The following is a 14,003-nucleotide window of genomic DNA, read 5'->3' on the forward strand; positions in this document are numbered from 1 at the left end:
CGTCCTAGATATAATCGACTTTTTAGTATATGCTAATGTTATAGAGACCAACCCCTGACAGGCAATGGAAAAATTTTCAGACTATCAAATTCTTCTCATGCATTTGCGGTAAGCCATCGCTGTTTGAAATTATAGGATTTTCTATTTTTTTTTTGTAATTTCTTAATATGCAAAATGTTCTGACTGCTGTCATTATTCACGTTTAAGCTCTGCTGTAGTACTTATAGCCCGATTTCAAAATTAAAAAAAAAAAATCGGAACAAATTTACATTTACTTTTCAACTTCTTTAAAACAGTTTTGGAAGTACAAAACTTTACTTCACTGCACATGCCTTTTATCTATTAAAATGTATCCGCGCTTGGCAAAAATTTGCCAACATTGGTAAGATCACTGAATAAATCATCTTCATAAGACTTTTTATTATCTTCATAAGATGCTTTATTATCTATCATATGCTATTGGAGATTTCTCACAGTCTGTTAATGGAACTTATGTCCTTTTGTTATCTGCTTGTGTTGGTATTCGGGTTTGGGTTTGCAATATATGGTTGAGGCCCGTTGAGAAATGTAAATTGCTGGAAAAATTGCAAAAAATATGGCGAAGAACGTATTTCTTTCATAAGATTCTAGAAATTTTATTTGAATAATTTAGTGCATAGCAAATATTTTTGAGCATGGGTATTCGAAAAGCTTCGAAGGCATATTACACCGAATAATCGACTTAATATTCACTTATGAGCTTAAATTATAAACAATTATTTCCAAGTGATGTTATGCGCCACTATCTCAGTTGAGAAATTAAGTGGCACACCTAGTATGAAATTATAAAAAAATAGATTTTTTCATATTTCGATAGGTTATACATTTAAAAGTAACATATTAAAAATGTATCTAAATCTTAAATAGTATTTGAGTTACGGCATTTAAAAGTGTAGCCACTTAGTGCAATTTGGGCAATAAATTTATTTTTAAACACATTTTGCTTAAAACTACATTTTACAAATTTGCTTGAGGGATTACACGGAGACCCGATCCGATCACTAGCACATTTTCCTGCATGTCTAGTATAGGTATATAGTTCTCCATACAAGGCCATCCAAGTTTTCTGATTGGATCAAAAATCGAAATTTGTCAAAACAAAAACGACCAAAATTTTTTTTCAACTTTGTTTTTGTTAATTTTTTATTTTTTCCTTGACAGTAGGTCATTGTATCGTCAATATCTTTTTGATAGAATTTTTCTTTTTTTTTTTTTTAATTTAGATTCCAACCATCGAAAAGGCCGGAAGCTTTGCAGTATTGGAGAACCTTTTTTTTGGCACCATGGGTTATTGCATGTAACTCGAGATTTAAATTTTGGTTTCTAACAAATTTTACTACGTATTCTTAAAATATGTATAAATATACCCTTTCACGTTTAATTTGGTTTTTTTAATTCCTTAATATCATCTTTTTTTAGGCTGCCACACTAGATGTTCTCCTAAAAGCCAGTTTATTTGGCCAGTTAACATAGAATAATAAGATAGGCTTTAATAGAAAAGAAAGTTTCTTTCCAGTTTCTTAACTTCCATTTACGTCAATGGTGCTGCCAGTTACCTGACTGTCCAGCACTGATAGGCGAAGTCAAATTTATTGGATACAACTACTTGCCATTCGCATAGTTAATATAGTTGCCTGTTCATTTTGCTTACATATTTATACTTGTTATTGTGATTGCTTTTCGCTAACACGCCAACAAACATACACAAGCTGTTGGTCTACTACAAGCTGTTAGTCTGCTTAGTTGTTCAATTTTTCCCTGGTGGCTGAGGGCCATGCCAATACGCTCACCTTTCCTCTCATTGAAGGTGATTATAGATAAACAGCGTTCAACGATTTGTGTGTTCCTGTGCGTGTATATGTCTGTAAGAACTACTTTGATTTGGTGCATTTAATACAAACATACATACACACATATGTACATATGTGTCATATATTCATTCCTGTTTGTGCGCTTCTTGTAGCGATTACATTCGTGGGATTGCTTTCACATTCTTGATGTTTCCTGTATGTTTTTGTGTGCGCGTGTGTGTGTCATTTTCTACATTGGTCGCTGATCATTTCCGACTTGTGACTTTCTTTTATCGTTTATTCACTTCTATTCCGTGTATATATGTATGCATTTGTGTACATAGTTCCACATGTAATAGCCACTTAGGTACATTTGTTTGTATATACCTATATGTGTGTGTGTGTGTGTGACATATCAGTTCTGCATCCATCTAAAGTTAACGTTGCGTTACCAATCGCTTTTCAGCCCTTTGCGTCTACCATTTTGTTGCAGCGGCAGCGTTCGATTCACCCCGCCTGCGGCACAATGGCAAAAGCAAAGTGCTTCGTTATGAGATTAAATCGCATTGAATCGTATCGCATCGCATCCAATCGCCTGCTATCAGGTCGAGCTAAAGTAATGTGCGACCATCTCTCTATAGAAGGGTGTGCGTCTTCATTTTGACTTGCTTGCTGTCACGTTTATATACATATATATATATAGGTATATATGTATGTATATATTCAGGTTAGTTTGTTGTTGTATGTTTTTCACTTATTGCCTTTTGCTTGCTCGTTGTTGCTGCAGCATATGAGGATTTTCATTGGTTTTTTAATGTTTTCTGCTTTTACCGCTATACTGCGACAAGCGTCTCAACGTCGACTTATTCCCCCGCGGCATGCCAATACCAAACATTCCATTGACCGAGCCACTCTAGGTAGTTTTTGTTTTTGCTTTACCTGATAATGCACTGATTTTAAATCGGATATTGTGTGTATATTTAATGTTGGCAGTAAATGTACTCTTTGAATTATGAAAACATATATGTTTTCATTGAAAAATATATGAAAGAAATCTTTTTTATTGTCACTGTAGTCGTTGCAAATATTTCGGTGTTATCTTTATAAGAGAGACAATGTATGGAAGCAAGACTAAATATAAGTTTTATACTCAAATATTGTACCTATAAAGAAAATGATTCCGTTCCAAATCTTTACCTAAAATTTGCTGTGAATTTGCTGTGAAAGAGGTAGTGCAAGAGAGCTATTTATAACCTTACAGAAGCGGGGTCTTTGTCTTTACTTTCAATAAAGCATAATTTACGGTTATTTATTTACTAAACTACTTTATGTTGTGGCAATTAAGAAAAACAGAAACCGCAAAATGAAAGATCTGGCACAATTTTTTTCAGTGGAATAAAATTCCGATTGATCTATAACGATTTTCCAATGACATGTTTTTACTTATAATTCTACAAGTATGCAAAATAAAAATTAGAAAAACTAATATGCCATTACATAACAAAATAAAAGAAAACATAACATTACATTACATAACATAGCATAGTTAAGCCTAAAATATTTATTTCATTCGTATGTTCGGCCTTAACATAAGATTAAACAAAAGCAATAACTGACATTAGTAAACATAGCATAACCTAACATAATATGACATCGTATAATATCACATAGCTTCTAAATGATATATATATATTTTCTTTTTTCCTGAGACATATATATATATATATATATATATATTATGTATTGGATCCGATTCACCGATATATATCTCAAAAATATATGTATAGCGTAAACAGAGTATATTAAGTAGTCCCTCAATTTTTGAAATATCGAATTGAAGATTTGCACACGGCTCTTTTAACTCAAGATGCTAGACATATATCCGAACCCTAAATATCGGATCACTATAGCATATAGTTGCCTTACAAGCTAGTCGGTCAAAATCAAGTCTTTGTGTGGACAAATTTTTTATTTGACAAGATATCTTCACGGCATGAATTATTGCCCAAGCTAACACTACAATCACCCAATACACTTTTGAAGAGTGTTCTAGCTTGGGTGCAGCCGAAATTAACGTTTTTTGTAGTTTTATGTGTGTTCATAGTATTCGAAATATCTGCTTTACAGCCTACGAAAAGGTCACAACGAAACGTCTCGTACAGAAACAGGATCTTTAAGTCTAAAACATAGACGAATTTTACTATCTAATTTTAAAAGGTTTGGCACGTCCTAACATACAAGTTGGTTGAAAAGTTTCTGCGCTCGAAATGAAAAAAAATACTTTTTATGGTACGAAATAATTTCTTTTATTCAATATAATATCCTTTAACTTCAATGCACTTATTTCAATGATCCTCCAATAATTTAATGCCATCCCTATAATGACTTTTTCCTTTTTCTTCTCAACCAATCTGTACATATGCATTCTTGAATCGGATCGCTGTAAATTAAACGAGGTTCAAAAGTCCAATATATAAGTATATTATATTTTTAAAAGAATACACAATACATAATTTATTATTATATAAAGACAAATTTTTGAGAACTTTGGAATAAATGTATAATATATATTTATACGCATGTGTATATATGTTTACTTGTATGTACATTCCATAAAAACATTAAAGCCAATTTTTTAAAATATCCAAAAACCTTAGGAATGAAAAATTTTCCACAATGCATACAGGTATGCATTCTGCTCAGAAAGCCTTGTATGGATTGTATCATATACATACATATTAGCAATACCTTATCCACTACACATACACATATATGCATTTAATACAGTTGCAAGAAAATTATTTGAATTGTTGTAGCACTTAAGATCCTTGACTTTTCAGCAAGGCGACGCCAAATGGCTTGCCACTGCTTTCTGAAGCCGGCACTCTGACGCCTCCAGCTGATGTCTTGACTTTCTGGCTGATGCTTGCGCTCACTAACTGTCTGGCCAAAGGTGCTTGCATGTGTGTGCGTGCGTGTAAAGGGCTTAAACTGTATTGGTGTGCTGACTTAGTAAGTTAGCTTTGGCTGTTCTTGTTTTTGTTGTTTTTGTGGTGGTGGTGATGGTGTGGTGTTGCTGCGTGCTGCTTGTATCTGCAATCTGATGCTCGGTTTCGTTTTCAGTGCATTAAGCAATGCTATCCGCATGCGATACGCTTTTAACTTAATATCCTTAGTTTACACACATGTGCGCTTACAGCAAGCAATCATCCACACATATACACTCACACTTATACACATGCGTTATTAGCCCGCAGCACACGTGGAAAAGCTGCAAGATAAAAAGCAAAGAGCTTAAAATAGACATGAACGAAACGGGAACGAAATAACTTCATTGCGTTGGCAACGCGTAGCGAGGGAAACGATGCGGGTTTGCCGGGCGAAGTAACTGTAGCAAAATTAAATTTGTGTTGCTGCATATGTATTCGTGTGTTTATGTGTGTGCATGGTGGCTCTGCATGTTGCGTTGCGCTCTGTTGTCGAATCTTGATATAGCAGGTAGCTGTGTATGTACATACTCACATAATATGTACAATATATACAATATTATATGCATATCTGAAATAAATTTATATTAAAATGTTTAAAATGAGATTGACGTTTTAGATTTTCCACTCTGCGCGTTGATGCTGATGCTGAGTATTAAGCCCGTATATATGTAGTCATATCGCAACTGCAATATCTTCTTCAGAAAAATTAAATTTAGTAGTTTTTATAGATCTTGAATCCGATAATACCAACCACTTGACATTCTCAGGAGATAACATAGTTTCAACAACTCCCTAAAAGTATGCTATATCATTTGTGATACTACCCTTGCTACTACAAATTTGTGCTCTGAGTTGTTCTTGGTTTCTGATTTCTAATTTATCTATATAAAGTGAGTTGGTTTTCTTAAAATTATATAAAGCTAATAGTTGTTAATTTAATTATGTAAAACTAACTTTTGTTTATATATATATACCAAAAAAAAAAGTTTAATATTTTTCCTGAGATACCGTTTAAATATCGTCTAAAATGACGAGTAATATTAATACTAATAGGTGGTGCATTGTAATTTTCGATTTTCCATATAAATAACATAGGAATATTTTCTTACTTTATTTGAATAAATTAATGTATGGTGAAAATTAAAACTTATTCCTGTAGGGAATTTAACGATCTACAAAAAAGGCCGAATATAATTTTTCGTTAAGTCGCCTCGCTCAAAAGCTATTCAGGGTCAACCTTAAATCGTGAAAATTAATTTTTATATTATTTCACAAAATTGTACCCCAAAATCATAACCTATCTTGTTTTTTGACTTCTGTTGTTCTGATTTAAAAAATTCGTAGAAAATTTATTATAACATAGTTGAAAGTATTAAAAAAAATTAGAAGTTTGATTTATGTTATAAAATTAATGCATTTTTTTGCCATTTTTATACCCATAACATATAACATGGAGCACTTAAACATTGCCTACATTTAGGATTAATGACAGTTAGAAAACTACAGTGAGTCTCCTAATGTATATTTAAATAAATTCTATTATACTTTGCCCAAAAACACTATATTTAACATGAATGGGTCAGATATTTATTCTTATACTCTGAGCGTGTTATATTAAGTTTGCCACGATGTTTGTAACACCCAAGAGGAAACGTCAGAGCCCCTACAAACTATGTATATATAAATGATCAGCGTGAAGATCTGAGTCGATTAAGTCTTGTCCGTCTGTCTGTCCGTCTGTATATATGCGATAACTTTTTTTTCTTGTTTATTTTAATAATACAAAATTTTTCGTATAAGTGCAGTAGTTAGACCTAACAGTCGCTTCTAACGCCTAATCTAGGGTAAATGAGCTATAAAAAATTTCTTAAGCGAAAAAATGTTCGGAACAAAAATATAAAAAAACAATTGAAAATGGATTCCCTACTGAAAAGGTGTGGAAAAGCTTACAGTTGCAGATATTTTGAGGACCTATTGAAAATATTGCATTAATTAATTTATAAAATAAATAGTGAGAATAAAATTATAAACGTTTAAGTATGAAATTAATTTGTATTTTATTTTAATAGAATTATTTTATTATATTAATTTGTATTTAATTTAATTTTGTTTTGTTTTATATTATTATATTTTATTTTACTTCATTTATTTTATTTTATTTTTTTATATATATATTTTTTTAAAGTTTATTTCATTTTTATTTTATTTTTCAACAACTCCTGCCACATCTATCAGTATACATAAGTATATATGTATGTTTAAACGAATAATATAAATTAATAATAAGCTTTACGCTCTAAAACAAAATATTACATTTATACATCTATCTTTATTTCTCTGTATTTCTAATCTCAATTTACTTTTTGTTAAATATTTACATTTTTGCTACCGACACCGACACTTTCGATAAGCCCACTTTTGTTGCTGCTTATTGTTACTTCAATTGTTGTGACATTTAAAATACTAACATGATACATTAGTATGCTGTCATAAACATATTGCAATAACAATAAAGAAACACATTTAGACACGAAAATTCATCCCCACATACATTTTTTTTTTCCATATTGTCTGTGTTAGTAGTTAGTAGATGTGCTTGTAACTATTTCGTATTATTTTTCGAGCTTGCTGACAATATAACAGACTATTTACACACACGAATATGTTTTAATTTTTGAATATATTTTGGGTTATTTTTTTTATCTTTTTTTATCACTATTTGCATATTTAAGAATAAAAATTTTCAATTTTAATTTCTTACCTTAGCAACTGCAGTGATTTTGACAAGAAATATGAGAATTCCTTTGGAATAAAAATTAAATTGAATTTCACATGAAAATAATGTTTGCTGATCTATGAAAATTCGTGTTTATATCAACAATATTATAACTATTTTTTGAGCTTCGAAAAAATAGTAACTAGAAATAATTTATCTAAAATATAATAAAATACATAAACCCTTTACATGTTGCGTATACGCCGCAGTGGTTAAAGTTAAACGAAATTCATTTCACCAGCACTTACTTTGGGACGCAGAATCTACGAATATGAATCTGTGCATATGTGAATATATATGCACACATACATATATATTGTTCAAAGATTTATAATAATTTTGGTGAAATCATTTATCTGTGTGACCTACTTCTTTCACATTCATGCCAATGAATTTTGACACAAAAATATTCAACAACAACAATATCATTAATCTTCAAATATGAAACTTATACACAGTTTATTAAAAGCATCTGCGAAATGTGACCTATATGCTTTAGTGAGTTTGCTAAAAGTGACTATTTCTTTATAAGATTGCACTCGCATATATCTTTCTTTGTATACACATTTATTTTGTTTCATTTACGTTTATTTTTATAAGTGTGGTGTTAGTGTTGCTTTTATTATTTAAAGTTGTTTACTGAAGCGTATTTATGTATGTCAGTGCCATTTATCAATCATCAGAATTGAAGAAGCTTTTCACAAGGATTTTCATTCCTTCCTTTACAATAATTATATTTCTTTTTTAAAGTTAACGCCTTTTACTAAGAGAAAATTTTCATGTTGTGTGTGTGAATGTTTGGGAAATAAATGAATTAGCTCACAGCTTAATAATCACTTAAAAACAAAATACATATATATTTTCCACTTTTGAGGAATAAAACGATGTGTTAAATTCCTCGTGGGTCTTCTTTTCTCAGTCACAGTGTCAACTTACCATGGCCGTAGTGAAGCTGAGTCTGGCCCCAATGGCCTAACCTCATGAGCCGTTGCCAGCCACCATACCACCATACATCTAATATAACTTATAGCATATCAACCTATGATAGAATAGGAATGAGCCAATAGACTATGCAGCACTAGATGAGGGAAGTTCTCCCATTTAACTAAAGTTTGTATGCGACTTATAACCTTCTTTCCTTCTTCAATTTGTAACATTGTATATAATAGTACAAAGAGCTGTAAAAATGTTTGCCTACCTTGTCTGCCTGCGAATATTAAGATAAGCTAAATAAATGCTTTTGCTATATGCCTACACAAATTTGTTCGAAATTTACTTTTAAATTTCTAATATGAAACCTATTTGAAATAGTTGAAGGAAACATAAATATGTGCGCGTAACAGCATCGTCTTATATAATTACTATTTTTAAAGCCTCTTTCATTGCCTTCGAAAGCCTTTTTACGATTGCTTCTAGTTGATTGTTGTTGCTACGCTTTTTCTAATAAGAGTGTCCTACACTTATCTAACAATAACACTCCTACAAACAAAGCGATGAGCATGAAAGAATGCCAAGAGAAAGACGTTGGAGAAATAGGCATTTAAAAGCTGTTGACATTTAAATGTTTCATACAATTGCTACTTACTTACTCTTAACATAATAACTGTTGTACACACATACATACATATAATAGCGGAAGTGAAATATTGAAAATCAGATAAGCGGCTAAATTACCTCAACAACCGTGAATTGCCTATCGCCAAAGGCGGAAGACAGTCAGCTACTTCGGCAATACTGGCGACACTAATGACTCAGCGTTGAGTTGAGGTGCTGGCTTGTGGAAGGCTGTGTAGGCTATACTGTTTATTGTGTTTAGAGAAAATGCTCTTATTGTAGTGTAGATATGATTTTCTTTTGTTTGCGTTGCTACATTATAAGCAGTCTTTCCTGCCTTATCTGTTATCTTTTAAGTTGTCTTTCATGCGCGGTGATTTTTATTGTTAATGACAATTTTTTTTTTTGCTTTTAGATTGATACATGAATATATTTTTATCTATGTTTGATCTAAATAAAATTAACTTTTAGTTGAAATAAAATATAATCCTAGTTTATTTATTCCTGCGATCAGTCCTTTGATTGTGGTTCTGAGCCTTAAACATGGCGTGATTGCAAAGATTTTTTTTTTGAACTAAGAAGGAATTTACTATTATGTCTCTCTTTGTAAGTTTTTTTCACATTTTTAACGTTTATTTCAGTAATACATGTACAATAGTATTACTCAAAGTATTTTCCGTCTTAAGCTATAACATTTTCCTATATTTCCTCCATTTAATAGGTTTCACCACAAAATTAATGTGCCGTCGTGGAAGCCTCTGTAGTTCAGTGAGGGTGTTCTGCATCGACAGTTACAAATGGTAGCCAGAAGCTATTTTCCAAATTGTTTGTAACAGGACTTGCAACATGACGCCAAGCGTTGTCTTGGTTATGAACATACAAATTATTGGCTGGCGTCTAGTCGCGAATTCCGAGCGTTTTTCGATAATCGCTAGCTCAATTTGATGAGTTGTTGCCGGTAGCGTTATCCACTAATAATTGCACCCGGTTTTAAGTGATCATAAAATATAAACCATTACTTTGGCATCATGAATATTCGGCTTTTTCTTAGGTTTAACTGGTTGGCCAGGTTTCACATATCCTTTTTTGTGTGTAAGGTTGTCGTAATGTATCAATTATTCATCACCAACTACAATCCAATGCAAATACTACTTCTTTTGGTAGCGTTAAAGCAGTAATTCTGACATGCAAAATCATCTTTCAACGTCTCCTGGCTTGAGTTCATATGACATCCATTTTTCATTTTTAATACATCCGGCTGAATTCAAACGTTTTCAAGTTACGTGAATGACTCCCAAAGACTCTCCGAGCTCTTTTTGTCTTGGTAAACCACACGATTATAGTTACAGATAAAATAATAATAATCCGGCTGTCCTCTAATGAGCAACTTCAGTTAATATGTTGTATTTATATACCCTCAACGACAACATTCACTTGTTCATCGATTCGTATTATCAATTTCCTTACTAATATTAATTAAATTTGTCAAATTTCCTCAATGTAGCGCCGTTAAAAATTCTCTCTTCACCAGTGGCGTAGAAAGCGCAATTACAGCCAACACAAAAGCTCAAGTCAAGAGGCATGCAAGTACCACATAATGTCTTAAGAAGCTTGCAGGTATGCGCTTGTATTTGTCTCCTTTTCAAATGGTTTGCCTCTTTGCCTCTTACACCATCGCATCTGCTCGCTTTCATGTGTAAAAGGCTCATTGTGTGCGACACTAAACGGATTACACGTTCATTTCCATTCAAGGCAAAGCAGAACAACTCAATATATTTCGCATTAATATGAAAGGATACTTAAGAATATTGGAACATGAATATATGCATATATGTTATATGTATATATAAGTAAGAGCATATGTATGTAGCCGCATGTCTCAGAAAAAGTACCATGTATGGAGGTCCTTATTTTTAAGTGCTTGTACTGTTAAATATCTTACATTTTTGTAGATGGAAAGAAGCAAGTATTATCTTTCAACGCTTATTCAATAAAATTATAACTATTTTCATTTCATTCTATAAAATAAACTCAGATTTCAAATACTTATAGAAGCTGCCTTCGATTCACCAAGCGTTATCGAGTAGTAGAATGAACGAACAGTAGTCAGCTATTCAAAAATTCTGGCAGTATTTATGATGCAATATGTCCTCTGACACATGTTCAGTGTAGTTATGCTACTTTTTTGTTGGAGAAATTATTTTTGCTTCACTATATAACACTCCATTATCCCCTTGGGTTCAACCTCCTCTCTCCTTTTTCGAATTATACTTGCTACCTTTGTAGTTGCTTTCAAACATCAATTTTTTGACAAGGGCGCAATGCTCAAAGGTAGCTAGAACGCGAATTAATGACGGTGATAGGGAAATACCTGCTCATGCGTTCGCCTTGCTATTTGAAAAAAACCAACACACGTCTTGTACGTATATTAGATATAATGAAGAATAAATATCATTAAGCTACGCGAAAATGAGGTTTCGTGCTCTTCTTTTTTAAGCTTCTATACTGGATTCTGATTGCTAGAACATTTTAAGCCGCAAGAATCTGGTTATATCCCATAGCACTTTGCAAAAGTATCTAACTATATCTGAAATCCTTGTTGCTTGATTTTCTTGATGATGCTGTCTTGAGACTACATTCTCTGACGCACCTTAGATCTACCAAGAGCCTTTGGGCTACTTTTTTCAATATTCTACCATCTTCAGTCGGATTTCTAAACTTATTCTATGGTAACTAAGCAAAAACTGGTATTCTTAAGAATATACTCATCAGTACATTCGGCACACCCGTATGACACGATATGATGGTGCCGACAACACTAGAGGAATGTGTGTAGTATAATATTTATATGCTCTCCATAATCTTGCTAACTTCAGAAGGGTAATAGATCTGATATTATCAACATAAGACAGTTATTCTTTGAAGCTTCTCTGTAGAATATAAGCTACATATATATATTCCTTTTTTTCTCTGGATGATTGAAATGGACAATATGCCGTCAAAAAATGGAACATTCGTATTCAGTCTCTATTTTTAAGAAGTTGTGCTAAGGACAACAACTGTATGCTGATTTCTATATTAAGCGACTTCGGTACTGTGACATAAAAATTTAGGAGGGATACATTATGGTTTTCCGCGTATCTCTAGCAATACCACCAACAGATGGCGTTCAATTTTACCTGTAAAGCTTATTCGTGAAAGCTTTAGGTTCAGTACAATGACTATATCTCATAAGCTTTTAGAGCTTTTTCGGTCACTTAATGTATTTGTTTATCAAAGTACCACACTAAAAGCTTCAGAGAACTTTCCTATACTACCCGAAAAGCTCAGCTGTTTATTTCCACATAAATTAGTAATGATAAAGAACTTGCCACATGCAGGTGAGCGTTTTGAATCCCAAAGGCCCGCAACTACACTTTTGAAATCAGATGCATTTCATACGCGCTGCTGGTGGCTGCCGGTGCAGTTGGCGCTCGGACGCAGTTACAATAGTTCAACGACTCACAAGTGGCAAATAGAATATATTTAACGAGCAAACAAACAGAGTCGGGATTCAAATTGATTAGCTGAAGGATACGCTATGTGATTTGAGCTCGTGATAGCTGTGATTAGTAGCTAAGCTGCGGCAACTTAGGCAAAAGAGAGCGTTGATTAAAGCGACTTGTGCGTGTGTGAAGTGCTATGACAAATGTTATTGAAGTGGCATTAAAACAAAATCCTCAGGTGTTTACGCGTCTAATCAAATAATATGCATATATACACGTGTATATGTGTGTTAGTGCTTTTGTGTGTAGTAAGTGCGTGAGCTCCGATGACAGTCCTCAGCCTTAGCACTCATGTGTCAATCAAGACAGGACAGGATTCTGAAATGAAAGGAAAAAAAATATAGAGAATATATAAATTGTTTTTAAGTATAAAAACTAATGTATTAATATATATCGACATATCTACCATATTTAAAATAAGAGTGAAATAGTCAACACAAAATAAATATTCTTGCCACAGTGCAATTAATATAATTTGTATTCCAACAAGAAGCCATAATAACATTCATAACCACTCGCCATGCATAAACCATAAAATATTATTAAAGAGCCAAGCTTTAAAAATATACACAACTACATGTGTGTTTGTGTATGTATATATGCAACAGTAAATGTATAATTGACAGCGGAATATGAAACGTGTCATTGTGCTAATTGTATTTTTTCGATTTTTGCCGGCTGCATAACGGGAAATCAATGTATCAGTCCACGTGCTCTATTCAAATATCCTAACATATATGCATGTGTGTGGGCACGTGTTCGTGCATGTACATGCATGTGTGTGTGTGTTAAAAGTGCATGCATTGCAGTAAGGATGCGGCAACTATTCGGTCATGCTCGGTGTTGTCCATGACCCTCAACGTAAGCGACACGGACGTTTGCAGCTGTATTTGCGCTTGTAAGTGCAACGGTAACTATAACGGTAATAAGAAAGCTTACTGCGACTGTATAAATTTCTGATAAAAAACTAGTGCAACCAATGCAACCCAAAAGACAACCGTGTAACGGTGTTGGTGAAAATATAAAAAAATGTTTTTTTTTTTTCCTTTATTGTAAGTGGTCTGCTTTGCTGCTTCTACTTTTGTTCTTTTATTTAACTTATGTGGCAAGCAACCATTGTTGTAGCTGAGGTGCGATTGTGGTTTGTTAGGTGTTAATACAAATACTCGTACATATATGTATATGTGTATGTGTATGTAGAAATGGGCACTCAGGCATAGATAGGTTTGAGCATTGAGCCACTACGGCATCGATATTTTTATACCCTGATATACCCTGTTGATTTTGTCACCAAGTTTGTAAACTCCAG

At 32.9% G+C, this 14,003-nt stretch overlaps 1 protein-coding gene across 1 annotated transcript in view; it reads left to right on the top strand.

Annotated features, from left to right (window-relative positions):
• Positions 1–13,112: 13,112 nt before the first annotated feature.
• The window catches only part of Mct1 (Monocarboxylate transporter 1), a 53,019-nt gene continuing 52,128 nt past the window's right edge, over positions 13,113–14,003 (top strand). The window contains exon 1 of the mRNA XM_036376132.2: positions 13,113–13,616. The gene's annotated coding sequence lies outside the window, so the exon portion shown is untranslated. The remainder of the gene's footprint in view (positions 13,617–14,003) is intronic.

The sequence above is a fragment of the Bactrocera oleae genome, chromosome 5 (genome assembly GCF_042242935.1).
Source record: "Bactrocera oleae isolate idBacOlea1 chromosome 5, idBacOlea1, whole genome shotgun sequence".
In the NCBI taxonomy this organism is placed as follows: domain Eukaryota; kingdom Metazoa; phylum Arthropoda; class Insecta; order Diptera; family Tephritidae; genus Bactrocera; species Bactrocera oleae.